General features: G+C 39.2%; 1 protein-coding gene across 2 annotated transcripts in view; it reads right to left on the bottom strand.

Moving 5' to 3' along the window:
- Positions 1-7,610, bottom strand: part of CNOT4 (CCR4-NOT transcription complex subunit 4) — a 141,890-nt gene extending 134,280 nt beyond the window's left edge. The window contains exon 1 of one of the 2 annotated variants that reach the window (XM_065883348.1): positions 7,412-7,610. The gene's annotated coding sequence lies outside the window, so the exon portion shown is untranslated. The remainder of the gene's footprint in view (positions 1-7,411) is intronic. The other variant, XM_065883349.1, reaches the window with a different exon arrangement.
- Between the last annotated feature and the right edge of the window lie 752 nt (positions 7,611-8,362).

The raw sequence follows: 8,362 nt of genomic DNA on the forward strand, positions 1-8,362 counted from the left end.
TTTAAAAAATCAAGGATATTATATGTCAAAAAGAGTTCTAGTACAAATGAAATAATTGTGATGACAAGAATTTGCTTCAAAATAATCCAGGTCAAAGAGTAAACTAAGTGGGGGCATAGGTAAACTAAGTGGGGGCATAGGTAAACCCAGATTGACTATGAGTTGATGATCTTTGAAGTGACACACACATAGAGATTTGTGTCTACTTTTGTTTAAAATTTTTCTTGTTAATAAGTCAATTTTTTAACACTAATAATGTCTTTACTTCATTTTAAATGACAAAACCAAGGCATATCATAACACTTTTCTTTACCCAACAAATACCTAAGTCCCCATTTAAAGTATGAAAAAGAATTCTGGAAAGATCTAATTTGACAGGGAACTTGTAAGAGCTAATTCTCAACTAAGAATTAATTTTAAAATTAAAGGAAAAAATCTAATCGAAATGGAGGGGATCTCCATCAAAAGAAAAATTAATCTTACTACCAAAAGCAATACTGCTGAAATTAGAACACTCCCTAACACCATAGACAAAAATAAACTCAAAATGGATTAAAGACCTAAATGTAAGGCCAGACACTATCAAACTCTTAGAGGAAAACATAGGCAGAACACTCTATGACATATATCACAGCAAGATCCTTTTTGACCCACCTCCTAGAGAAATGGAAATAAAAACAAAAATAAACAAATGGGATCTAATGAAACTTCAAAGCTTTTTGCACAGCAAAGGAAACCATAAACAAGACCAAAAGACAACCCTCAGAATGGGAGAAAATATTTGCAAATGAAGCAACTGACAAAGGATTAATCTCCAAAATTTACAAGCAGCTCATGTAGCTCAATAACAAAAAAACAAACAACCCAATCCAAAAATGGGCAGAAGACCTAAACAGACATTTCTCCAAAGAAGATATACAGATTGCCAACAAACACATGAAAGAATGCTCAACATCATTAATCATTGGAGAAATGCAAATCAAAACTACAATGAGATATCACCTCACACCAGTCTGAATGGCCATCATCAAAAAATCTGGAAACAATAAATGCTGGAGAGGGTGTGGAGAAAAGGGAACACTCTTGCACTGCTGGTGGGAATGTAAATTGATACAGCCACTATGGAGAACAGTATGGAGATTCCTTAAAAAACTAAAAATAGAACTACCAGATGACCCAGCAATCCCACTACTGGGCATATACCCTGAGAAAACCATAATTCAAAAAGAGTCATGTACCAAAATGTTCATTGCAGCTCTATTTACAATAGCCAGGACACGGAAGCAACCTAAGTGTCCATCAACAGATGAATGGATAAAGAAGATGTGGCACATATATACAATGGAATATTACTCAGCCATAGAAAGAAACGAAATTGAGTTATTTGTAGTGAGGTGGATGGACCTAGAGTCTGTCATACAGAGTGAAGAAAGTCAGAAAGAGAAAAACAAATACCGTATGCTAACACATATATATGGAAGAAAAAAAAAAAGGTCATGAAGTACCTAGGGGTAAGACAGGAATAAAGACAGACCTACTAGAGCATGAACTTGAGGATATGGGGAGGGGGAAGGGTAAGCTGTGACAAAGTGAGAGAATGGCATGGACATATATACACTACCAAACGTAAAATAGATAGCTAGTGGGAAGCAGCCGCATAGCACAGGGAGATCAGCTAGGTGGTTTGTGACCACCTAGAGGGGTGGGATAGGGAGGGTGGGAGGGAGGGAGACGCAAGAGGGAAGAGATACGGGAACATGTATATGTATAACTGATTCACTTTGTTATAAAGCAGAAACTAACACACCATTGTAAAGCAATTATACTCCAATAAAGATGCTAAAAAAAAAAAGCAATACTGCTTATATTTCAAGTTTTCATTCAATTACAGCATTCACAAAAGGGTCCACCCAAACAATAGCTGAAAATCACAAAACACTGTTAAAAAAAAAAAAAGAAAAAGCATAATATGAAAGGCAGAAAATAAAAACAAAAAAAGTTGCTAAAATCAATGTTCAATAACCCGAATCAGCCAATGTTATTTCAAGAAATTCACTATCTGAAGACACCAACTGCCCTTAACAGGGATTGATTTAGTAGGTTCTTAAATAATCAGGAAAATTAGCACTTCCTCTTTATTCTGAGAACTGAAAAATATGCTTAAGAAATTCCAGATATTTGGCTTAATGAGAACATATAGCTCCACCCCTTTGATATTTCAGTCTATAACTACTCTTCAAAATTCAACCATTATTTCCCTACATCATCGTTCACTAATTCCTTCCAAAAGCAGTGATACAAACATCTATCTTTAAATGCTGGCATTTTAGTCTTCTAATTACACTGCTTCTTTGCCTTGACTTTTTTTTCCCCAAAACTGGTTTTAGGCATATATACAAACCAATCTGATTATTCTGATTTCCCCTTCTCCCTATTTTCTCTAAATACTCAAGAGGGGAGGTTTTAGATACCATAACTAAATAACATATTTGATTGTGAACAGATATCCGATGTATACAAATAGCAAGCTTTATCCCAATAGCAATACATCATCTGCCCGTCACCCAATGCAATTAAAGTTTAAAACAGGACAACTCTCTTGTATAAACAGAGTTTAGAAAGAATGAAACCATCCTCACATATAAACTCCTTAGGAGAAAAATAAACTCATACTCAAATTGCCTTGTACTTGCCCTATCTTTAAAGTTTCATTTTCCTAGCAAGTGAAAGTAATCATCTTCTTTTTAGTAGCATGTAATTTCTCTCTTCTAGTAAAAGAAAAACAGTTACGGTAAGGCTAATCTAAGGCGCCAAAATAGTGTTGAAATTTTCTCTTCTATAAACTACTTTCTGATTAAAAAATAAAAGAATCATGCTACAAAAAAGAAATGTGACAAAACCCATAGGATTAATATTACTACACGTGAAAAAGTTGACATTTACTACACAATCTTTTCTAATAAAGAAGGCCACATAAATATCAGATTAAAAACAATTCTGAAAAAAGGTCTTTCAGAAAACCACTAAATATAGGATTAACAGTCCCACTATCTTCTTTCATTGCATCACTAAGTAAGTGAGTAAAATTATGCCATCTTTATAATTTGTGTACTCTCAACTTTTGAGAAAAAAATATTACTCTCTTTAAATATCAGTGGTATTGCCACATTTTATATAAGAATGGGCATTTGCAGATTTTTCCTAATATCTCTGAGGTAACACAAAATATTTTAAATCTCAAAATGTGTTAACAAGTTTTATCCAATACATGCTATTCCAGTGGGATGAAAACCATTTACAAGTTCCACTTAGATTAAGAAATCCTTTGAGAAAAGTATGTAGTACATTCTAGTTACACTATTTCTAGAGCACTAAAAATCTCTATAACCTATTTCCCTACTGTTTTTCTTTAGAACTAACTGAGATGAATGTAACTTCCTTCACAAAAAGTCAAGACAGTACTATACTTAATGACAGAAAGCTAACTGAATTTTCAGCAGAGGTTTAAGTTTTCATAAACTAAAACTTTCTATTTCATTTGAATGGTCTATAAAAATAATAACATTGGGCTTCCCTAGTGGCACAGTGGTTAAGAATCTGCCTGCCAATGCAGGGTACACGGGTTCGAGCCCTGGTCCGGCAAGATCCCATATGCTGGGGAACAGCTAAGCCTGTACACCACAGCTACTGAGCCTGCGCTCTAGAGCCTGCGAGCCACAACTACTGAAGCCCACGTGCCTGGAGCTCCTGCTTCACGACAAGAGAAGCCACGGCAACGAGAGGCCCGCGCTCCGCAATGAAGAGTAGCCCCCGCTTGCCTCAACTAGAGAAAGCCTGCATGCAGCAATGGAGACCCAATGCAGCCTAAATAAATAAATAAATAAATAAATAACTTTTAAAAAAATTAAAAAAAAAAATAATAACATTGAGTTGAAATAGATTCAATCAAGTGCTATCTGCAGGCACCAAAAAAAAAGAAACTTTTTTCTAATGAAGAGTGTAGCTTAACCTTAAAGCAGGAGTAGCGAAGGAGAGAAAGGGAAGATTCCTAAAATCATACTGCTTAAACTGAGAAGATATGTTTTCATTATATTGATACATATAACATCATTTTAAAAATAAAACTCCCCTAATGCAAGGAGTTCATCCTTAAGCAATGCCCTCTTTCTTTTACAAAGTAATAAACTGCAAGTTATCACTAGTGCTCCAATCAGACTGAAGTTGAAGGGCATTACAAAACAATTTTTCTGTATTTTGCCATTTGATTATAACTGTCTCATCCTAATAAAATTAAAGATTTGTCTATGGAACTTTATGAAAACAAATTTCATAACAAGTCAACCTCAAGTAACTCATGTTCAAAAACGCTTCTGTAGAAATAATCTATTCAATTGAAGAATTCAACTACTGAAACCGGCAGAAAGTATTCCAAACTATCCAAAAAAAAGAACCCCACGAAATTATGAAGCTACAATACTCAAAATGTTACATTTAAGAAGTTAAATCACACGGGCTTCCCTGGTGGCGCACTGATTAAGAATCTGCCTGCCAATGCAGGAGATATGTTTCGAGCCCTGGTCCGGGAAGATCCCACATGCCACGGAGCAACAAAGCCCGTGCGCTGCAACTACTGAGCCTGCGCTCTAGGGCCCGCGAGCCACAACTACTGAAGCCCGTACGCCTAGACCCCGTGCTCGGCAACAAGAGAAGCCATTGCGATGAGAAGCCCGCGCACCGCAACTAAGAGTAGCCCCCACTCACGGCAACTAGAGAAAGCCCGCGTGCAGCAACGAAGACCCAACACAGCCAAGGATAAATAAATATATAAAAATAAAAAAAAGTTAAACCATACAAAAATACTTTGAACTCTCAGCTCTGTATTTCCTATCAAAATATCAAAGAACTTTAGATATCTTCTTCACATGTGTTAAAGATCCCAAAGTAAATTCATTTTGACTTCACAGTGCTGAAACTAAGAATTTGATGATGGCAGGAAAAAAACTATAGAGTGGAGAAAATTACTTGAGAATGCTTTTATTGAAGCAAAATATCTTTACAAAAGAAAAGATGTATTAAAATCATTTACCCTCTTCTGCCAGACAAACAGTCCTCTCCTAGAACACACTGCTTACAATTCAGCCAAGTATGACTGCCAAGGGTTTCTAAACTCGTGTGTTAGGCTTGTTCAAAGTGGAAAGCTTCTCCACCAGTGTATTACAAAGAAAAATGAAATAAATTTTTTGCTTAGAGTTGAAGATCAATTGTATTAAATATATTCCTACTGATAAACTAAAAGTAAGTAATACTTTTTTAAAAAAAATCTCAGGTCATAACTTAGGACAAGGTTTGCTATATAAATTGCTTCCAATTCTCAGAAAAGTCGGGATTTATTTAGTTTCCCCAAATTGTGGCTTAAGTGGCTGAAAGGAAAAATGAAGTTTTATAAACAGCTTTCCTAACCTCGGTTTACATTTGATGAAACAGACCATTTATCACAATCAAGTGAATATAATGTCAAATGTAAGATTCCATCAAGTATTACAGATAAAATCTGTAAAAAAATCACAATTATGAAAAAAAAAATCACAATTATGCAGTAATATCCAAAAGTGATTTAATGGACAACTATATGCATTTATATTTACACTTGAGGTATTATTACTTTTGCAAATAAGAGGTATACTGCTGCATGAGATTGCTACTATGACTTAATATTTTTACATACATCTTAAGAACACAATGTCTTATTTACGTTTAAATTTGAGATGTATGTATCTGATCTATGTAATCCTGTTCGTTTTTCTGGTAATTCTTTACTTCACAGTAGTCTGATTATAGCAAAAGCTCCTTCTTCACAAAACAGACATCATAAGCCACCACTGGCTTCTAGTTTTCTGCTTTTTAATGTAAATAATAATGACACTGAGTGTTACCAAATGCATTTATGTGCACAGCTTTGTCATTTCTTTCCCAGCCCCCTTCTTTTCTATGGAAAAAATGAGATTTAGTTTTGAAAAAAAAAATCGATTTTTCCTTTGCTTATAGACCTAATGGTTTTCAAGAGAAGACAATTTATTCAGATACCTACCATTCTAGATATGTTAAAAGAAAGAACTTCCCAAATCCAAAAATATCAAGTCAGTCAGATATTAGCTGGAGAGGAAATTTCCACTCAAACTATAAATAAAATGTCATCAATTAAGCTGAACATCAATAAAACTGAGTCAATAATCAATTCTCAATTTGGAAGGAATCTGTAACCCACATATAACCTGCATATAATCAAAACACCACTTATATTTGCTTGTGGAGCTCACAGATGAATTTGGTTGTGTGCCAGATTTATCTTATTTTTAAATGCCCAGGCTAATATTTGTTGGTATAATCAGAGCCCACATTAAGTATCCTGGGGAGACTCAATTCAGAAGAATGCTTGGTAGCATGGAGAAACCGGTCCAAAATGAAAAAAAAAAAAAAAAAAAAACACGTCCCAACAGAGCGAATAATCCACAAATAGATCATTGAAAGCAAAACGAAGACGCTCCTCTCCGGAGTAGCCTGAATAAACGAGCTTCACTCAAAATGTTTAACAGTATCCTACCTCACTTCATTCACTTCCCAACTTCCTTGACTTTTCAGGGGCCAACACGGGGCATCCCTTTTTTTCTGGAAGTGTATGCTGAAAGAATCTGTATAGGAAAGAGGGAAGGAACGGACAATACCCAAGAACGCTGTGAAACAGGTGGGTCAGAACGAGCAGCAGCATAATCTAGATACTTAAGGGGCAGCTTTAAAATGACAGATGTGGTTAAAGGAAAGACTGCAAATCGGAAGAAGCTCTAGGGTAGCAGATAGGCTGGGGACTAATGGCAAGCACCAGGGGGGAGCAAAGGCTAACTCCACAGTGGTAGCAGCGGAGCAAAAAACAAGCGCTTGCAGGACCGAGTGGGCAACGAGCAGTGGGATTAATGAGCACCACGGGTCACAGTGGAAGTGATGGCTTCGGTCTTGGGAGACGGGAGCCACTGGAGAAGGACATCAGAGAGGGGCAAGGGGGTTGGGAAAACAGGGAGTCCTGAGACCTAAGATTCCTGCCCCTACAAAAACGTAGGGGAGAGCACTGAAGACGAGCAGCCGCCTCGGCTGCCCAATTGAAGAGATTTTTGAAGCAGTCGAGGCTCGCCGCCGCGCAGCCTTCTGCCCCGCTCCCTTTTCCCGGCGGTAACTGCTGTGGCGTAGAGGGGAGAGGGAGGAAGAGGAGGAGGAGGAGGAAGACCGAGAAGGAGGCTGAAGATGAGGCGGGGGGTGGGGAGAAAGGGGGGTGCGGCCTGCACAGTCCCAGCGAAGCCTCCGCTCTCTCGTAGCCGGTGAGCCCCGGGTTTCCCCTAAGCCCAGCCCCACACAGACTCACCCGCCTGCCTTGCCTCGCTTTTCCCTTATCCGATTCCACGCGTTGCCGCGTCCTCACAAGAGACCACTGAACGAGTGTCGGGGAAAAAACTCTTCAGAAACGGGCCTGATTGCTTCAGCGAGTCCGACCTTTACGGCTGAGAGAGAGACTCTCAGCTTTCGGTGGGTTCCACAGCCAGACGGGCCACCATCTTACATTAGGGTAAGACTCCTCCGGCCTCCGGTGCGCAGGCGCACGCCGATCCGACAGGGAGGGGCGGGGGAGGGGCGGGAGGAGCGGCGGGGGGGGTGCTGCTCCCGCAGCATCCTGGGAGTTGTAGTCCTCGGAGGGTAACAGCCCAGAGGCAAGCCGGGAGTTGGTGTTCTCACTCCGAGGGTGGATGGGATCGTCCACCTAACGTGCCTGTTACACTATTGCCTTTCTTCGTGTTTTGCTACCTTCTTGACCCGCGTGTGCTGCTCCGCTGTCATTTGGTCGGCGGCCGTCGTTAGTGGTTCCGTTTCCTCGGTGTTTGCTCAAATATGGGAGACCAAAACTCGGGGCGGGCGTAACCAATTTTGGGGGAACCGAGACCGTTCTCTGCTCTGCCCACCATGGGTATTAAAGAGGGCGGGGTACAGTCAGGTTGGAGGTAGGAGGAGCGCGGGATTTGATCTAGAGTGGGAATTGGATACTGAATTGGCGTTTGTTTAAGAAAAGTGTTAACTCGTTGCCACTGTTTGCGCGTTTTGGAGTCACCACCCTTGATCCAGTCCTCACCATTAATCTCCAGTGAAGAGATATCCTAAATTGTCCTTTACAGAAGTACAAGAGAAGGGAATACCCACGCGTTTACAAAAATGTGTTTCTAATGATATAAATTTGAGAACAGTATGCGGACTTTGCAGATTGTTAGTTCGATTTCCAGCCCGCACAGCTCTGCGCGCGGAGTTCACAAACCCTTCACACATC

Source organism: Phocoena phocoena, chromosome 9, assembly GCF_963924675.1.
Source record: "Phocoena phocoena chromosome 9, mPhoPho1.1, whole genome shotgun sequence".
Classification (NCBI taxonomy): Eukaryota; Metazoa; Chordata; class Mammalia; order Artiodactyla; family Phocoenidae; genus Phocoena; species Phocoena phocoena.